Below are 19,417 nucleotides of genomic sequence, written 5' to 3' on the forward strand. Positions count from 1 at the left end.
TTTGAAAGTGTGTACCAGACTACATTTAACAATTCCACTAAAACAGTCTTATCTTAGTCTCTAAATTCCAACCTGTACATTTGCCAAAGTATTCTGGCTGCTTGACTTAATTTTATCTACTATAGATCCAGATTTCTATCCATCAACCAAATGAAACAAGTGCAAATTCTTCCAGCTACTCCTGCTGGCACACTGAATCCAGTGTATTTCATAGACATACCATGCTGATAAATTCACTTTTCTTTTAAAACTGTACATTTCCATATTTGGTTAAACATCCCCAGCATTTACATCCCAATGTATTCTCATGATTGTAATTTCTATATACTTTATAAAAATACATTTTGTATTTTCAAGTGTATACTATCTGCTCAAGGTTTAACATTGTTATTATCCCTTCCACTTCTCCTAGGTAGCACAATTACAACTTTCCTTTAATTAGATGGAGATAAAGGATGGCTAGTTTCAGGTATAAAGAGAATTGTCCTTTTCTTTGAAAATATCAGCCTCTTCAAACTTTGAAGGGAAAGTCATATCAGATAAAGAAAGAAAGGCTGCTCCAGCTGCCAAGTAAGATTCAGTAAAGTTTGAGGGCTCAGACTTAAATTATCAAAATATTTCTATTCTATTTTTTGCTCCTTTTTGCCAATTGATGTGATCATATCAGTGACCTGAAGAGTATGGATTTAAGTGTCTTTGAAAGTCAACAATGCACAAGATTGAAACGTGAGTTTGATTTTAGTTTGCCAAAGAACTGTGACTTCCAGGAAAAAAAGTATAGTAATATAAAGTGTCTGATTGTCAGTATACGACTTGAGACAAGACTCTGGAAATTTGGACTTGTATTTCCATTTGTTTAAGCTCTCTACAGTTTTAGAAGAGGGAAAAAACAAAGGCCTCCAGGTTTAATGCAATTTATCTTAACCAGTATTTACTCTATAGCAACAGTTCCTGCCTGCCCCCAAAGCTTTGCTTTCAGGGGGTGTTTCCTTCCAAATGATGATATATGAAAATAAGATTTGTTTTATACTATTCATGACAGTCTCTCCAAAATTTTAACACTTAATAGTACCTGCATTTTCACTGCCCTCAGTCCTAAAATTTCCAGAAAATCAATCATAGAATCCCTCTTGTTGCTGTCTGCAAATAATCTAGGTGACATTTTCTGTATCAATATGGGTTTACCAGTTCAAACAATAGAAAGCAATTACAAAAGAAAGAAGTTTTTTAGAAGATTTTGGGAACGTCTCAGAATTGTTTCAAGAGAAACTGGCTTGGAATGTACTCTGTGAATAACAGGAACCAAAATCAGAATGCAAAGTTGGTCTACTGGTTGACACTTTCATTGGGTATAGACATTACATAGTCACACCACCAACAAAATCACTGGGTGCTGGAAGCTGCCACAATCAATGACACCATTGTAAACCTGATAGACCAATTTTGTAATACTATTCAAATTATTTTCAGATTCAATGCAATCTCTACCAAGAGCTCAGTGACTCTTCTTGCAAAAATAGAAAAGAAGTTCTAAAATTCATATGGATTCTCCACAGACCCCAAATATCCGAAACAATCTTGGCAAAGAACAAAACTGGAAGATTCACAGTTTGTGACTTCAAACACTACAAAGATACAGTAATCAAAACAGTTAGGTACTGGCATAAATACAGACATATAGACCAATGGAATACAATAGATATATCAGAAATAATCCCTTGTATACATGGTTGAAGTACTTTTTTTGTTTGTTTTTGCGTTTTTTTGGGTTTTATTGTTTTTGCGGTACGCAGGCCTCTCACTGCTGTGGCCTCTCCCGTTGCGGAGCACAGGCCAGGCTCAGCGGCCATGGCTCACGGGCCTAGCCGCTCCGCGGCATGTGGGATCCTCCTGGACCGGGGCACAAACCCGTGTCCCCTGCATTGGCAGGCAGACTCCCAACCACTGCGCCACCAGGGAAGCTCGGTTGAAGTATTTTTTATAAGGATACCAAAACCATTCAATGGGGGAAAGGACAGTCTTTTAAACAAATGATGCTGGAAAAACTCTATCCACATGCAAAAGAATGAATTTGGACCCTTAACTAATTCCATTATAAAAATTAACTCAAAATGGATTAAACACTTTAATGTAAGTATAAAACAGTAAAAAACTTAGGAAAAACATAGAACAAATGGAGTGACAGTGGATTTCGCAATGATTACTTGGATAGGATATCAAAGACACAGGCAACAAAACAAAATATAGACAAATTGGACTTCATGAAAAATTTTCAAATTTAGTACATCAAAAGACACTATATTACAAATTATATGTTTGATAAGGGATTAATATCCAGAGTATATAGATAACTCCTAAAACTCAATAACAACAACAAAGAAAACTGCACTGAACAATGGACAATGGACTTGAACTGACATTTCTTCATGTAAGATATACGAATGGTCAACAAGCATATGAAAAGATGTTCAACATTACTAACCATTAGGGAAATGTAAATGAAAACTACAGTGAGATACCACCTCAACCCTTTAGGATGGCTGCTATCAAAAAGGAAAGTGTATTCTGCTGCTTTCAGATGAAACACTCTACATATATCAATTAAGTCCATATGATCCAGCAGTTCCACTCCTGGGTATATATCCAAAATAAACCCCCAAAAAACCGAAAAACACTAATTCAAAAAATATATGCACCCCAATGTTCATAGCAGCATTTATAATTGCCAAGATATGGAAGTGTCCATCAACAGATAAATGGATAAAGAAGATGTGGTGTATATATACAACAGAATACTACTCAGCCATAAAAAAGATGAAATTCTGCCATTTGCAGCAACATGGATGGACTTGAAGGGCATTATGATAAGTGAAATAAGTCAGACAGAGATAGAACAATACTGTATGATATCACTTATATGTGGAATCTAAAAAATACAACAAACTAGTGAATATAACAAAAAAGAAGCAGACTCACAGATAATAGAGAATAAACTAGTGGTTACCACTGGGAAGGGGGAGGGGCATCATAGATGTGGGGGAGTGACAGGTACAAATTATTGGGCGTAAAATAGGCTCAAGGATGTACTGTACAACATGGGGGATAGAGTCAATATTTTGTAATAACTGTAAGTGGAAAGTAATCTTTAAAAATTGTATTAAAAAAACTGAAAACTAAGAGAAGAAGTAAAATAGAATCATATAAAATATTTAAAACCAGAGAAAGGGAAGATAACAAACAAAAGCAACAAATACAAACCAGTTACAAACAACCTGGTAGATATTAATCTAAACACATCAATAATCACTTTAAAGGTGAACTGTTTAAATACACCAATTAAAATACAGAGATTACCAGAGTGAATTTCAGAAAAAAAAAAGACCCAACTCTACTGTCTATAAGAAATCCACTTTAAATATTTTAAAAATCCAGATAGATTAAAAGTAAAGGTATGGATAAAGACATAACATGCTAACACTAATGTAGCTGGGTTAGCTACATTACTTTCAGATAAAGCCAAGTTCAGAATAAGAAAGAGTATCAGGGAAAAAGACATTAAATAATAATAAAATTGTAATAATTCTCCAGGACAGCATAATCTTAAATGTGTGTGCACATAACAAAAGAGAGTAAAACTGTATGAGGCAAAAACTAACAGAATAGCAAGGAGAAATATTCACTATTATAGCTGGACAGACTTCAGCACTCCTCTCTCTGTAATTTATAGGGTTAAGCAGTCAGAAAATCAGTAAGGATATTGTTGACTTGAACAGCACCATCAATTAGCTTGACCTAATTGACATTTATAGGATGCTTCATCTGAAACCACCAGGATACATATTTTTCTGAAGTACAGATGGAACAGTCACTAAGATAAACCACTTTCTGGGCCATAAAACAAACTCTAATTCAAAAGAAAATAAATCACACAAAGTATGTTTTCAGATTACAGTGGAATTAAACTAAAAGTCAATAATATGCTATCTAGATAATTCCTAATTATTTGGAAAGTAAATAACACAACTGTAAATATCACATAGATGAAAGCAGAAGTCTCAAGAATTACAGAAATATTTTGAATTAAATAAAAATGAAGATATTAGTTATTAATATTTTTTGGATGCAGTGAAAGCAGTGTCCAGAGGGAAATTTATAGCATTAAATGCATATATTAGAAAAAAAGAAAGATCTATAATCAATAATTTAAATTTCTACCTTAAAGAAGAGCAATTTAAGGCTAAAGTAATCAAAGAAAAGATAAAATAAAAATCAAAGCAGAAAGCAAAGAAAATGAAAACAGGATAGGGAAATTCCATAAAACTAAGAGGCAGTTCTTTGAAAAGCAATCAATACAACTGCTACACATTTAAGGCTGACTAAGAAAAAAAGTAAGGAGATACAAATTACTAGTATCAGAAATGAAAGAAGGACCGTCACTATTGATTTCATGGACATTAAATGACTGTAAAAAGAATATTATGAACACCTCTATTCCCACAAATTTGTTAATTTAGATGAAATAGACCAATTCCTTTAAAGATACCGACTACCAAAACTCACACAAGGAGAAATCAACAATCTTAATAAGCCTGTATCTATTAAAAATTCAATCAATAATAAATAATCTTTTAATAAAGAAAGCACCAGGCCTGGAAGAGTTCACTGGTGAATTCTACCAAATATTTAAGGAAGAAATCATACGAATTCTCTACAATTTCTTCCAGAAAACAGAAGTAGAGGGAACACTTTCTAACTCATTTTATATAGGAAAAACTGGAGGCTGCCAGGGCCAGGGGAGGGTTGAATGGGTCAAGCACAAAATTTTTTTAAGCTAGTGAAACTATTATCTGTGATACCTGTTGACCTAAAACAAACAGACTGCCAGATATTTCTCCAGCAAAGGTAAGATTTTTTTCAGGGTTAGTAGAGAACTGCAATCTGCAACAATGGAAAGTTCAGTTCCTCACATGGCAAGGGAAGGAGAACGCTTTTATAAAGGAAGGAAAAGAAAGTTGGGAGGGCTACAGTAAACAAAGTGTCCATGCCTTTTCATTGGCTGCGTCCTTACCAAGACCAGGAATCTTTCTTCTTCCATTTGGGTTCTGCTATCGTTGCAGGGCAAGACAGCTCCTCCTTCTGGTCTCCCTACTCCATTTAACTGAGGTTTCTGTTTCCTAATTATTTACACACTAATGGTGGTTACATGACATGCCACTACTTAGTCAAAATCCACAGAACTTTACAGCACAGAGAGTGACCCTTACTGTATGCAAATATTTAAAAAATCATTTAGGCAGTAAAAGGATGCCAGTATGGTATGCAGAAAGTGACAAAACAATCTATTATACAAATGTATATAACAACTTCACTGAAAAATGTGGGGTAAAAAGATGTTAACCAAAGTAGCTTTTGAATTGAGTGGAGTCTGTAAGACTAAAGACAAAAGAAACCATACATAATCACTGTACCCTAGATGGTAAATTTTTTTCCATGGCAGCATGGGTTAACAATTCTGGAATCTATATACTTGTAAATTGGAATTGAACAAAATGGAGGATGGTTGGAACAAGGTTTCTCACTATTGGAGCATGGATTTGCATACAAGGAAGGGAAGGAGGCTATAATGATGCATATGGCAATGGATTAAAGTTAAAGACATCATTATGAACTCATATTTAGCTTAACAGAGATACAGATTGTTACATATAGACATATATACACACACACACACACACGCACACACACACCTGCAGGTTTAGTATGCACATGTTTCCTTGCTCTGTCAGCTGAGAGATCCTGGATCTTGTCTGCAAATACCATTCCAATAAAAGAAATCAGGGCACCTTTAGTCACTGATTTTAGCCCCGGCTAGGAAATACACAAGATGAGCCTGGATCACATTTAGTGCCAGAAAACAAGGAAATACTAAAAGAAAAATCAAGACAAAAACAAAAAGCATAATGACAGGTGTATGTCAAAGGGACATAGGAGCCAACTGAAAGACCTCCCAATGGCCAAAGTGGGAACAATCTGAGTGAAAACATAAACAATATTGATTAAAACCCAAAGTACAAAATACATTTTCTTGAGGTCATGCGGATATAAATGAATGATTGAATAAATAGATGAGTGTGGGAAAATAGACAAATCTCTCATGAAAAAAATATTCAAATAAATTATGTAGATACTGGGCCCTCAGTGAGGTGGGACATATCCCACCCTTCCTCATTAAGTTCAGGTTTCCTTCCATAGTGATTTCCTTCCAAAACTATAGCTTGACTATAAAGAAACCTAACAAATCTCACCTAAAGAAACCAAGTAAGGTGATCAAGTTTCACATCAATACGGATAAGTCATGTTGATAGTATATTCCCTTGTTATGTGATGAAAATGGTATTTTGTCTCTGTGGTCTTCCTTCCAGAAACCCAGAACTCTAGTCACACCATGATAAAAATATTAGACAAATCCTAACAGAGAGGGTATTCTAAAAAATACCTGACCAGCATTCCTCCAAACTGTTAACGTCACTGAAAACAAGGAAAATCTGAGAAACTGTCACAGTCAAGAGGAGCCCAAGGATACATGATGTCTAAATGTAACATGGAAATCTGGATGGGATCCCGGAACAGAAAAAAAAAAGATAGTAGGTACAAACTAAGGAAATCTGAATAAAATATGGCATCCATTTTGTCTTAATCTTGAATTCCAGTAATTCCTGTAAATTATTCCAGTGAATTTTGAGTCCAGTTTAATAACCTATTAGACAAACAAAGAAACTTTGTTCCCCAAGGGTAAGATAGAAAAGTCTGGAATTTATTAATACTGTCACAAAAGGAAACTCAACTCACATTTACAGATTTTAAAGTATCCAAAATGTTGTCAAAAACCTAAAAATATTTGTGGGGTCCTCAGAACAGCTTAATTGCTACTTAATGCTACATGGAAAGTTTAAAAGTCACGTTTATTCTCTCTCAGATTATTGTATATGCTATCCTGCTGATCGAAACTGTTGGCAATGACAACAATGCCATGTGTCAAGTATCATAAAATGAACATAACAAATAATAAATCATCCATAGTAAGTCAGGAAACAGGCTCCATTGTGGAGGGTATTTATTTTTTTAATGTCTCAGGGTCACCTGGTAGGTATAAAGGTGTCCTTAAATGCCTTCCTTGGACATACAAAAGTACACTGTGGTGATACAGTGATGATCAGATGGATGAAACTGAGCTGACTAAACCTTATCTCAATACATCTATTCTTTTCTGGATGAAATAGATTTACTAGTCCACAGAATTTCATCCATGAGGAACTTTCTACTACTGGCCTGAAGGATGGGGAACAGATAACTTCAGTACATCACACTTTTTTTGATTACTGAATATTCATAAGTAAGCTTTTTAGAGGAAAAAAAATCAGAAAAGTTTTTTTGAAGTATGGGAACATAGACTTTGTACACTTATATTCTTGTATATACTTGCATTCATCTATACTTTAACCATTTCAATAATTCAATAATTATATATTGTTTATCACAATAATTCAGGAAAACATCAATTTGCACTGTACAAGTGATACACTGTATCATCCTGTCCCTGATTTACTCTTTATGCTTTTTAAGTCAATTTCTCAGTAAGGAAAAGTGCTATCATGCAGCAAAACTAACATAGACACAACTTTTTATACAAATTAGGATGTTAAACAGTGTCCAACTCTAGTCTCTGCTTCTGTGAGCCAGGTCTAGACGGGTGAATCAAGGGCTAATGTGGGGATTATAATACAGGCTCTAGGATCAGACTGCTTAATTTGAGTTCTTGCTCCACCACTTGCCAGATTGCTGATTTAGGGCAAAATATGCTTCAGTCTTCTCATCTATAAAATGGGGGAAAACAGCAGCAACTATCATGTGGCTGGTACACAGCCAATAAACGAGTATATTCTCACCAGTCATTTACAGCTACTGTCCATTCTGAGTGGGCTGTATGTACCTCAATTCTGATGCACTAATCTGATGCCATATCCATTGTAAATATTTTGAGTGTCACTTATGTCTACATCATAGAATGTTTGTGGTTACTAAATGAGTTAATTGCATGAAAGGACTGATTCAGTGTCTGACAATGAGTTTTCAAAAAATATATAATGTTCTACTATAAATCTCAAGAAACTGAGGTTCTGTTGGGTATTAACTTGGAGGAAAGACTCCTTGGCTCCTATGACATCAAGGTGCTTAAGCCAAAATATTTGGGGTATCACATTTTGAGTAGAATGCACTTGAGAGATGTCTCTGGCTTAAAGAACTGATAGTAATCATTAAGGGGTCCAGAGGAAAGGAAAGCAAAAAAATCTGCTTAGAGCTATTCTATTATGTGTAGCTATTGGGGTCAGGGGGAGAGAGAGAGAAAGAGAGAGGAAAGGAGGGAGAGAGGGGGACTAAAGAATTTTGTTGTCTATGGAGAATTACTAAAGCAAGAAAAGATAAAAGTACGCAGCTTGAACACCCTGAACATGAATATCCTTCATGTTCTTAGGGTAGGAAAATATTTCTTAAAAGTAACACAAAATGCCTAACTATAATGAAACTTAATAACTTAAATTTATTGAAATTAAGAACTTCTGTTCATCATAAAAACCCATTAAGAGATGATGTTTCATCTTAAGGCAAGTAGAAAAAGTTCACAATACCTCTTTCCCATTATGTCTAATACAGCATGGAATAACCAGAGTATCAAATTATTTTAGGTTTTACAATTGAGGTGGCAAAGAGGTATGAAGCTCACAGGTCTTATCATTTCCCTATATGTCCTAGTCAATTTAATCATAGTACTTAGCATTTCTTTTCTCATGAAAACAAAGGAGAACATTTCTAGTTAATGGCTACTAGAGTTAAATCAATTTAAATGTATGACATAAATTAGACACAGAGAGATTTTAAAAACATAATTTTATTTTTATTATTTAATGAGAAGAATACTTGATCAGAAGAATTATAATTTTGAAAGAAGAATAAGTAACAAAAGAATTGAAAATGCATAAAAAAGAGAGGATGTTTCAGAGTAGAAGATATTTGCAATACACATATCTGTCAAAGGATGAATATCAAGAGTATGTAAGTAACTGTTCCAGATCCATAAGAAAATTTCAGGGAACTGTAAAAAATGAGCAAAATACTTGAATAGGTACTTTATTTAAAAGGATATATCAATATTCAATAAGTATATAAAAATATTCTGAATCTGTTTAGTCATAAGAGAAAATATACAACACAGAAATAATGAGATATTCAAAATACCTACCCAAGTGGCAACAATCAAAATATACAATACCAAGTGTTGGTGAGTTTGTGTAGCAATTAAAATTCTCATACTATTTGTAATACTGTAAATTGGTTCAATCACTTTGGAAAAGTTTTTGATGGTATCTAATAAAGCAAAATCTTTGTATTCTATATGAACCAGATCCTAAATAAATAACCTAGAAAAATGTATACATGTGTGAACCAAAAGATAAAAGATATATACAAGTATTTTCATAACAACACTAATAGTCCAACCTCAATACCCATTAACAGTATAATGGATCACAGTACTGGAATTCTTAGCCACAGCAATAAGACAAGAAAAATAAATTAAAAGGAATCCAAATTGGAAAGAAACAAGTAAAACCATGACTGCAGTTAACATGATACTATATACAGGAAATCCTGAAGATGTGAGTAAAAACTATTAGAACTAATAAACAAATTCAGTAAAGCTGTGGGATATAAAATTGATATACAGCAATCAGCTGTGTTCCTATACACTAACAATGAACTATCTGAAAGAGAAATTAAGAAAACAATTCTATTTACAATTGCATCAAAAAGAATAAAATGCCCATGAATAACTGTAACCAAGAAGGTAAAAGATCTGTACACAGAAAACTATAACACACTGATGAAATAAATTGAACATGGTACAAACAAGTGGAAAGATAAATTGTGCTTATGAACTGGAAGAATTAATACTGTTAAAATGATCACACTCCCCAAGGAAATCTATAGATTCAATGAAATCTTTATCAAAATGCCAATGGCATTTTTCACAGAACAAGTAACTCTAAAACTTTTATGGAAACACAGAAGATCCTGATTAGCCAACAACAATCTTGAAAAAGAGGAACAAAACTGGAGATATCACGCTCCCTGATTTCAAACTTTACTACAAAGTACAGTAATCAAAACAGTATGGTACTGGTATGAAAACAGACACATAGGTTAATGGAACACAATAGAGAGCCAAGAAATAAACCCATGCTCATATGGTCAACTAATCTATGACAAAGGAGTCAAGAATATGCCATGGGGAAAAGATAGCCTCTTTAATAACTGGTGCTGGGAAAATTGAACAGCTACACACATAAGAATCAGATTGGACTACTTTCTTACAGCATATACAAAAATAAACTCAAAATGGATTAAAGACTTAAATGTGAGACCTGAAACCATAAAACTTCCAAAAGAAAACATAGGCAGTATGTTCTTTGTCATTGGTCTTAGCAATATATTTTTTTTGTATCTGTCTCTTCAGGCAAGGGAAATAAAAGAAAAAATAAACAAATGGGATTACATCAAACTAAAGAGCTTTTGCACTGTGAAGGAAACTATCAACAAAATGAAAAGGTGGCCTACTGAATGGTGGCCTACTGATATATTGCAAACAATATATTTGATAAGGGGTTAACAGCCAAGATATATAAAGAACTCATACAACTCAACACCAAAGGACAAAAAAATAAAGACTGCAGTTAAAAATGATAGAAGACCTGAATAAATATTTGTCCGAAGACATACAGATAGTAAACAGGCACATGAAAAGATGCTCAACATCACTAATATGGAAATAAAAATCAAAACCACAATGAGGTATCACCTCATACCTGTCAGAATGGCTAGTATCAAAAAGACAACAAATAACAGGTATTGGAGAAGATGTGTAGAAAAGGGAACCCTTGTGCACTGTTGGTGGGTTTGTAAATTGGTGCAGCCACTATGGAAAACAGTATGGAGATTCCTCAAGAAATTAAAAATCGAAGTGCCATATGACCCAGAAATTCCACTTCTGGGTATTTTCCTGAAGAAAACAAAAATACTAATTCGAAAAGACGCATGCACTCCTATGTTCACTGCAATATTATTTACAATAGCCAAGATATGGAAGCAACTTAAGTGTTCATCGATAGATGAATGGATAAAGAAGATGTTTTACATATATACAAATATATATGAGTATATATATATATATATACACACACACATATATATGTATATATATAGACACACACATATATATAAAGGAATATTACTCAGCCATAAAAAAGAATGAGATTTTGCAATTTGAATCAATATAGAAGGACCCAGAGGGCATGATGCTAAATGAAATAAGTCAGAAAGTGAAAGATAAGTACTATACGATTTCACTTATATGTGGAATCTAAAAAACAAAAGAAACAAAAATAAGAAAAACACAACAACACAGAAATAGACTCATAGATACAAAGAACAAATTGGTGGTTGTCAGCAGGCAGGCGGGTGTGGGACCACTGAAATAGGTGAGGGAGATTAAGAGGTACAAACCTCCAGTCACAAAATAAATAAGTCACAGGGATGTAATGCACAGCATAAAGAATAGAGTAAATAATACTCTGATAACTTTGTATGGTGACAGAAGGTAACTAGACTTATCATAGTGATCATTTTGTAATGTACAAAAATATTGAATCACTGTGTTGTACACCTGAAACTAATATAATATTGTAAGTCAATTATACTTCAATAAAAAAACAGAATGGATATACAAATTACAGTTTATTGGTAAATAAACCAATAGGATACAACAATATGAAAGAACAAATTATTGCTACAGAAAACAACATGAATGAAATCCATACACATAATCTGAAACCAAAGATCCATACTTAAATGTTTAGCTCCTGTGTGAATACATTTTAATAAATTTAGAAAACATGGCGAGGTAAGTTAGAATAGTGGTTACTCCCAGACAAGGAAGGGATGTGAAAAGGCTTTTCTGGGTACTGATAATGTTTGATATCCTCGATTTGGGTGCTGGTTCCAGCAATCATTCAAGTTGAAAAAATTCATCAAGCTTCACACTTGAAATTTATGAACTTTTTGGTATGTATATTATCATTGTTTTACAAAGGACCTTAAAAATCAATTAAATACACAGAAATTACAGATATATTAAAAGATGAAAAAAACAAATCCATGACTCAAAGAAAGGTTAAACATTTTATTAATATTTTAAAAAACACCAGATTCTGAGTTGCTGAAAATTACATTAAAGACATAAAACAAGACTTGGTTCCTTGTATTAAAGGAGTGGCAGAGTGCTTATGCATGTGTGCCATTCTGGTACTTTATGAGATTTCATCTATGTCTCAGTATGTATTCTTTTGAATATGCCCACATATAAAAAGCTTCCTAAAAACTTATAGTTAGTGCCTTATCATGATTCAAAGACAGTGAATGGAATGTGGATGCTAATAAAAGCAACACATTTTAGGCTGAAAATTAAGAAAAAAAAACAAAACAAAAACAGCTGTTTAACTGAAAGTCTTTTCCATCTCTATTTTCTAAAATTTATTTCCCTTACTGCAGAGGGATCATTAAGAGGAAAGTTGAATTATTTTCATCATTAAACATAAGCTGGATATATGTGATTTCACACCTTTGTAGTAACAGTTGAGATTCAAGTAGAAAAATATATATATACAAGATTAAGACAGGAATACATAATGTTAGCATGCATTTTTTCTCCCATAAAGAATATGCTGAAATTCCTATATTTTTACAACAGTTACTAATCACAGAGTTAGAGCATTTAAAATGGATATATCATTAGAAAGTGTTACATGTTCTTCTTTCATGAAAAGATTAGTAGTGAGGAAAATCTCAGAAAATGGACTTAAAGTGTCTCTTTGTCCTTTTTACAGTTTTCAACTATCCATGTTTCTGAATGTCATGTACAATTTTAAAAAGTGGAAGAAGATAATCAGAAAAAAAAGTATCCATATTTTTTCTTGTAACAAGTATTTTCAATTTTAAAGAATCTCAAGTTTATTAAAATAACAAGTCTTAAAATTCTTAAAGTAATAACAATATAACAATAAATATCAAACAACTTGATGATATACAGAAAAATACTCATCTGTCAATGAGTAAGAACAATTAAAGAAAATACAAATAGTCTGAAAATTCCTTTAGTTATCTTCAGTACATGTTACTAAAACTGGTTGCATTTTAAAAGAATGTCTAACAGATATAAGTATATTGCATACCACTGGGTAATTATGTTTGTGGAATATGGCTTGTGCGTTCTAAAAGTAAATGCTCAATCCATTTATCTTTAGAGGTTTTCATGGCATTGCAATTAAATGACATTAAGAAAATTATATCTGTGTTCAGTTCTGAGATACAAAAAAGTATTTTCATTTACATTCCACAAAACAGAACCCTTGTGGGCAATGCAGGACTAGTAGTATACTGCATTGCAAATAGGCAAATCTGAACAAAAGAGTAGTCATTAAAGAAGTACTTCTTTATGAGTTATTTATTTAGTATCAATGACACAATCAGTATCGTAAATTTGAATATATTGATTTTGGTACTTTGTTTTTAATTCATAAATATGTTTTGATTTTATAGCTGCATGTATGAGTTCTAAATATGGAAGGTTTATGTCTTGCTTTATATTTTTGTATATTAATGTGACATTGGGTTAAACATTATTATGTCAACACTGAGGGTCCACAACAATGACTTTGTTTTCTTTTAAAATCTGTATGTTACTTAAATTTTTTATTAATATCAAAGATCTTTAATTTTATGTATAAAGAGCTAGCATTGTTTCTTTAGTCAGGTAGATGTCTTGGATAATTCATTCAAGAAAGATCCCTTAGTCCAACTTGATGAAGTCTATGTCCTTCACATGCTTACATTAGCAGCACATACTGAGGCAGTATTGGTAGGTCTGATCCTACAGGTTTCAGCAGATGCAACAAGAGAGAGAATCACAGTCAAATTTTAGTATGTAGCTGCGGTGCAGATGCTGGTGATCCATCTTGCTCTCAGAGGTCACAACATGCCAAAAGGCTACTTCAAGTTTTAAAATAACTTGACAATATTTTTTTACATCCTTGGAAGGTGAAACTTTTCTTCATTCATTTGTAACACAAAACTCAGAACAATATCTGTCACACAGTGCTAGTTTAGAAAAGCTTATGGAATTGAACTTTGTCTGTACACAACTAGGTACAAGGTGTAGAAGTTAAAGGGAAGCAGATACAAGGCTTTATGAAAAAGAATTTTATAAATGTAGCCTACATGTCCTGTCATCTGGTGTTGCTGTCTCCTTTGATAGTCAAATGAAAGCATCTTAAAATTCTATCCCAAACTTTGGGAGAATCAGCATCACTTCCAGTCTCTACAATGAATGATTTACAGGGTGAATTTGTTATTCTTTAACTCTACGTACCAGTTTCTGCTGAATTAGTTCAATATCTTTTCCATGTGCCATTACAGATCATCTGCTACTAGCCAATATCCCAATATCTACATTTCCCAAAATACAAGACCTGTGCTAAAGGTTCATTAAAATAGAAGGCATTTTCCACGGTGGCACAAAGAATATTGCCTTTCTGGAACAATTTTTGTCTATTCTACCCTGGAAATTTCTCAGGTAGCATTTTATATAGGCTACAGTCCAGAATGTTAGATTCTTTTTTCTTTCTCTCTCTTGTTCTCATTCTTCTCTGACTTTCTCCTTTTTCCCCATTTTGCTGTTCTCTTAACGCCAGTGCTTCTGTTGGCCTTATGGGTTGTTCAGAGGAATCTGATATCTGTTTCTTTGCTTCCTTTAAGTCCACGTCCTCAGTGGGAGTGAGAATATCTTGCTTTCTACACCCATTCTAAATGTAGCCTTAATTCACTAAGAAATATCTTTTTTATATTAATAGACTTTATTTTCCAAAACAGTTATTTACAGAAAAATTAGGCAGATAGTACAAAGAGTCTGTATATAACTCCATCATCCTGCACACAGTTTTCCCTATCAGTAATATATTACATTGACAGGGCATATTTGTTATAATTAATGAACAAATATTGATTTTTTTATTAATTAAAGTTCATAGTTTATTCAAGTTTCCTTTTGTTCCTGTTGCAGGCTCCCATCCAGCCTATGATATATTTAGTTGTTGTATCTCCTTAAGCTCCCTTTGGCTGTGATAATTTTTCAGACTTTCACTGTTGACCTTGACAGTTTTGAGGAATACTGGATCAAGCATATTGCATAGGACGCTCTATGCAAATAATATTGTCCTACATCACCTCTAAGCTTCAGAATTTGTTGGAACTTGTCCGCTATTTGTCTCATGATTAGACTGGTTATAGGTTTCATGGTGGAGTATTACAGAGGTAAAGTGTCATTTTCATCATATCATGTCAAGGATACACAGTATCAATACAATTTATGACTGCTCATGTTGGCCTTGATAATCTGGCTGAAGCTGTGCTTGTCTGTTTTCTCTACTATAGAGTTACTCTTTTCCCTCCTTTCTATCCTATACTCTTTGGAAGAAAGTCACTATGTGAGGCCCACACTTAAAGAATGGGGAGTTATATTCCTTCTCAATTAGGATGGAGTATCTACATAATTTATTTGGAATCTTTTGCACTAGATATCTGCCTCTTCTCCCTCAATTTGGATTTGTGGCATTTATTTTATACTATGCATTGTAAACTATCACAACTATATTTTTTTGCTCAAATTATTCCAGCTTTGGCCATTGGGAGCTCTTTCAGGTGGTTCCTGTGTCTCTTTGACATAGGTCCATCAATAGAGGTGAGTTTTTAAGTCATTTCTTCACTTTCAAGAAACAATTTTTATGACTATATAATATGGGTTTTGTTCTTGTTTAAACACACACACACAGAAAGAGAGGTAAACACAAGGAGATATTTTCATTATAATAGAGTTCATTTAACCAGGATTTGGAAAGGAGGATTATCAGTTATGAGATACTTAACAATTCCCAATGAATGGATGTAAAACCAACTCAAATTCCATTACTATGACACATGAGATAATTTTTGAATGAATATAACTTTTATATGCCCATGTATAAATGAGTACTCAAAGAGACAGAAAGAAAAGAGTGATTACTGATTTCAAGATTGCAGATAATTTTGTCCTCCATCACCTCTAACCTTCAGAGTCCAAGAATACAGAATCACTGATTCTGCACTTATGGGTTTTGGTTCATTTTAGAAGTTTGACATAAGAGAGTGAAGTACAATACAAAAGCTGTGTTCTACTTGTGCACAGTTCATATCATCATTGACTCAGGTAGAGTAGTTACTAATTATACTCACTGATTAATTTTATTTCTTATAACAAGATATAAAAAGTAATAACAGGGTAAGCATTATTACTCTTCTTTCTCTCATTTCTACTTCTCAGTCATTCATATGAGATGATTATTTAATCTGGTGGTTTTAATAAAAGACTTCAAACTCAGTCTTCCAAATAATTAAGAACACCAATTACTTCATCAGTAACTGTTGGCAGCAGATATTTAATAATACCCACATATGGATATAAGATATTCTCATATTCTTCTGAATTATAAATCTGGTATCAGTCATTATCACTCAAATATTTGCACAGTATGGCTGAATACTCAATAAGTGGTAGAAACAATGCCCATTGTTTCAAAAAGCAGGGCACATGACTACTTTCCTGACAGGAACACACATTTTTGGTTGTATATATTTTGTCAGCTGTATCTATTTCAGAACGCACCTCATTCCTAAAAAAAGATGATCAACTAAACCATTAGGTTAGTTTTCCATCATTCTATTATATTCCCCCCTCAAACCCATGATTATTTCCTAATTTGAATATTTAGTCACATATTCAGATAATGTTTGCTATTCAGATAATGTTAGCAAGTGCTCAGAATTTCTAGTGGAGATAAATTCCAAGAGTTTTTCTCTACCCTCTCATCATGTTCAGAGAAGTTCAATAGCTTGGCTTTCTAGTGTACCGTTTAGGAGCTTAGGGTTTGCAGTCAGTTAAACCTGGTTCAATCACTTACTTTGTGATCTTTTCCAAGTTATTTAACCTTTTAGTACTCCAGTTTCTTTGCCTGTTAAATGGCCTCATTAGGAGTTTTATAAGGATTAAATGTTGTAATCTGTGCAAAGCACATAGTACAATGCCAGAAACCTTCATTGTAAAACTCTCCATGGGAGGTCAGCAATGTAGGGAAAGTGTGTGACAAATGGTAGTTATTTTTCTTATCATCAGGATCATTATTATTCAAAACACTCTGCTCAGCTGCTCACAGCCAGACATAACGTACAATTCTTCAAGAATATTGCTCAAGGTTTGCTTGAGACTACATGATCACCTTATACTGCACAGAAAATGAAAGGGCTTTTATTTAATTTCTAGGCTGCTTTGGAAACCTAAAATCAGAGGCAGGGAGTGATGGGATGCCAAGTAAGACCATCAAATTTGTAGAAGACTTAAAATATCTAACCTGATCCATGGTAGTTTTAACGGATTTGAGTGAGACCCAGTACACAGAAGTAGGAACACAAAACTAGGCCAGGGAAACTCTGCATAATTTTTACATGTTCTATTCTTGAAAAATATTAGACAGATGAGTATTCTTGAAAGAAGCTGTTTCACGTGCTAATATCTAAAATATGAGATTTATGTCTGAAGCTTAATATTCAAACCAAAGTGCTTAACAGATGCCACCTCAGTCAAAATACATTAGTACTTGCTAGGTAATATATTAGGGTTAAAGCCCTAAAATTAAAGAACAGTGTCACAAACAAAGGCTAGAAGGACAAAACTTAGATTAAGTACTCAAACATTATTAGGTATAGACTCAATTTAGAGGTGGATGGGATCTTACAAATCATTTTGTGGAGCAATATGGGTAGATGCTTAGCATCTTGAAAATCTGGCTAGATCTCTCATGCTGGACCCACTCCCATGTATTGATATATTTTTTTCATATATATAAAAGGAATTTAATAATCAGCTGTTTAGAGACACATATGATAAAAACCAGAAAAACTAGTAAGTTATTAAACTACACAAACCTTTTGGAGGAAAGCAACATGAAGAAACTGACCCTGGGATAGAACTTTGAAAGAGGAAAAAGGAAGACAGTGTAATAGTCAGGAGCTAATTCCAAAGAAGGAGGAATACCCAAATACCTGACTAAGTAGGGTAGGTACCTGGAGGCTGGTACAGAGTCTGTCCTGAAAGATCTGACCATATGAGCAAGAGTGAAGTAGATAAGGTAATAGTGAACCAAAAGGTCAAGCACCTTGAAGCAAGGATCAAAAGATTAGACTTGAGGAGAAACACTATTGGCAGCTACTTCAGGATAATGAGAAGGAAGGTCATGTTGCTTTGAGGGAAATAATTCCAGTTGCTGAGGGTTGAATAAATTCGATAGGAGAGAGGTTGAAGACAGGTCTCTACCTTGAAGGCTGTTTCAGCAGCCCTGGCACAAGGTAAATGAACTCGAGATAAAGACTGTGGCAGTGTGAATCATGAGTGGGTCTCAGCAATGTCCCAAAGGGCAAAATGACAAGCTAGTGATGGACTGAATGACAAAGTCAAAGGAGAGGGTGAGAACTCAAACATGATTTTATTCCTACGGCTCTCAAAACTGCTAAGATACTGGTGTAAGAAAGTTTCTTAGAAAAGTATACTGAACTAAAAGTTCTGTTTTCGTCAAGAGGCATATCTAATAGACTGATAAATATAAGTGCTAGAATATGGGAGTTAAAGAAGCTTTACATGTAGATGAGCTCCTGGAAAATGAGGATAAATTACCTGGAGAATAAAAACATGTAAGAAAATGACTATTCTGCAGATTTTAATATACTAGGGGACACTGGACACACAAACCCAACTTCACTTATGATAATTAAACTCACTTCTAGATGGATTTTTCTTTTTTTAACCTTTTTATGAACAGTTCAGTGCTTAGTATATGAAAGTAGCTCAAAAATATTAGTTAATTAAGACCAATATAATCCTTGCTCATTTCTCTCTATTTCCATGTGAAATACTGGACAAATCACCAAGTAATTAGATTGAATAAGATGTGTGAATTAAAGTGAGTGTGTGTGCACGTGCACACATGTTATAAAAAGGCTAAAGGAAAGGTTGAGTCAGGAAGTTAACTTTTCCGATTGGGTAAAATTCTCTCTGCTAATTATCAGCTAGCAGGTTTTTCTCTGTTAAACAAGTTTCCCTACTGACTAAATTATTTGTGTTTTTCCTTTTCATTCTTAAGTGAGTTAACTAAGTTGAACTAAAACT

This window comes from Hyperoodon ampullatus, assembly GCF_949752795.1.
Source record: "Hyperoodon ampullatus genome assembly, chromosome: 11".
Lineage (NCBI taxonomy): Eukaryota > Metazoa > Chordata > Mammalia > Artiodactyla > Ziphiidae > Hyperoodon > Hyperoodon ampullatus.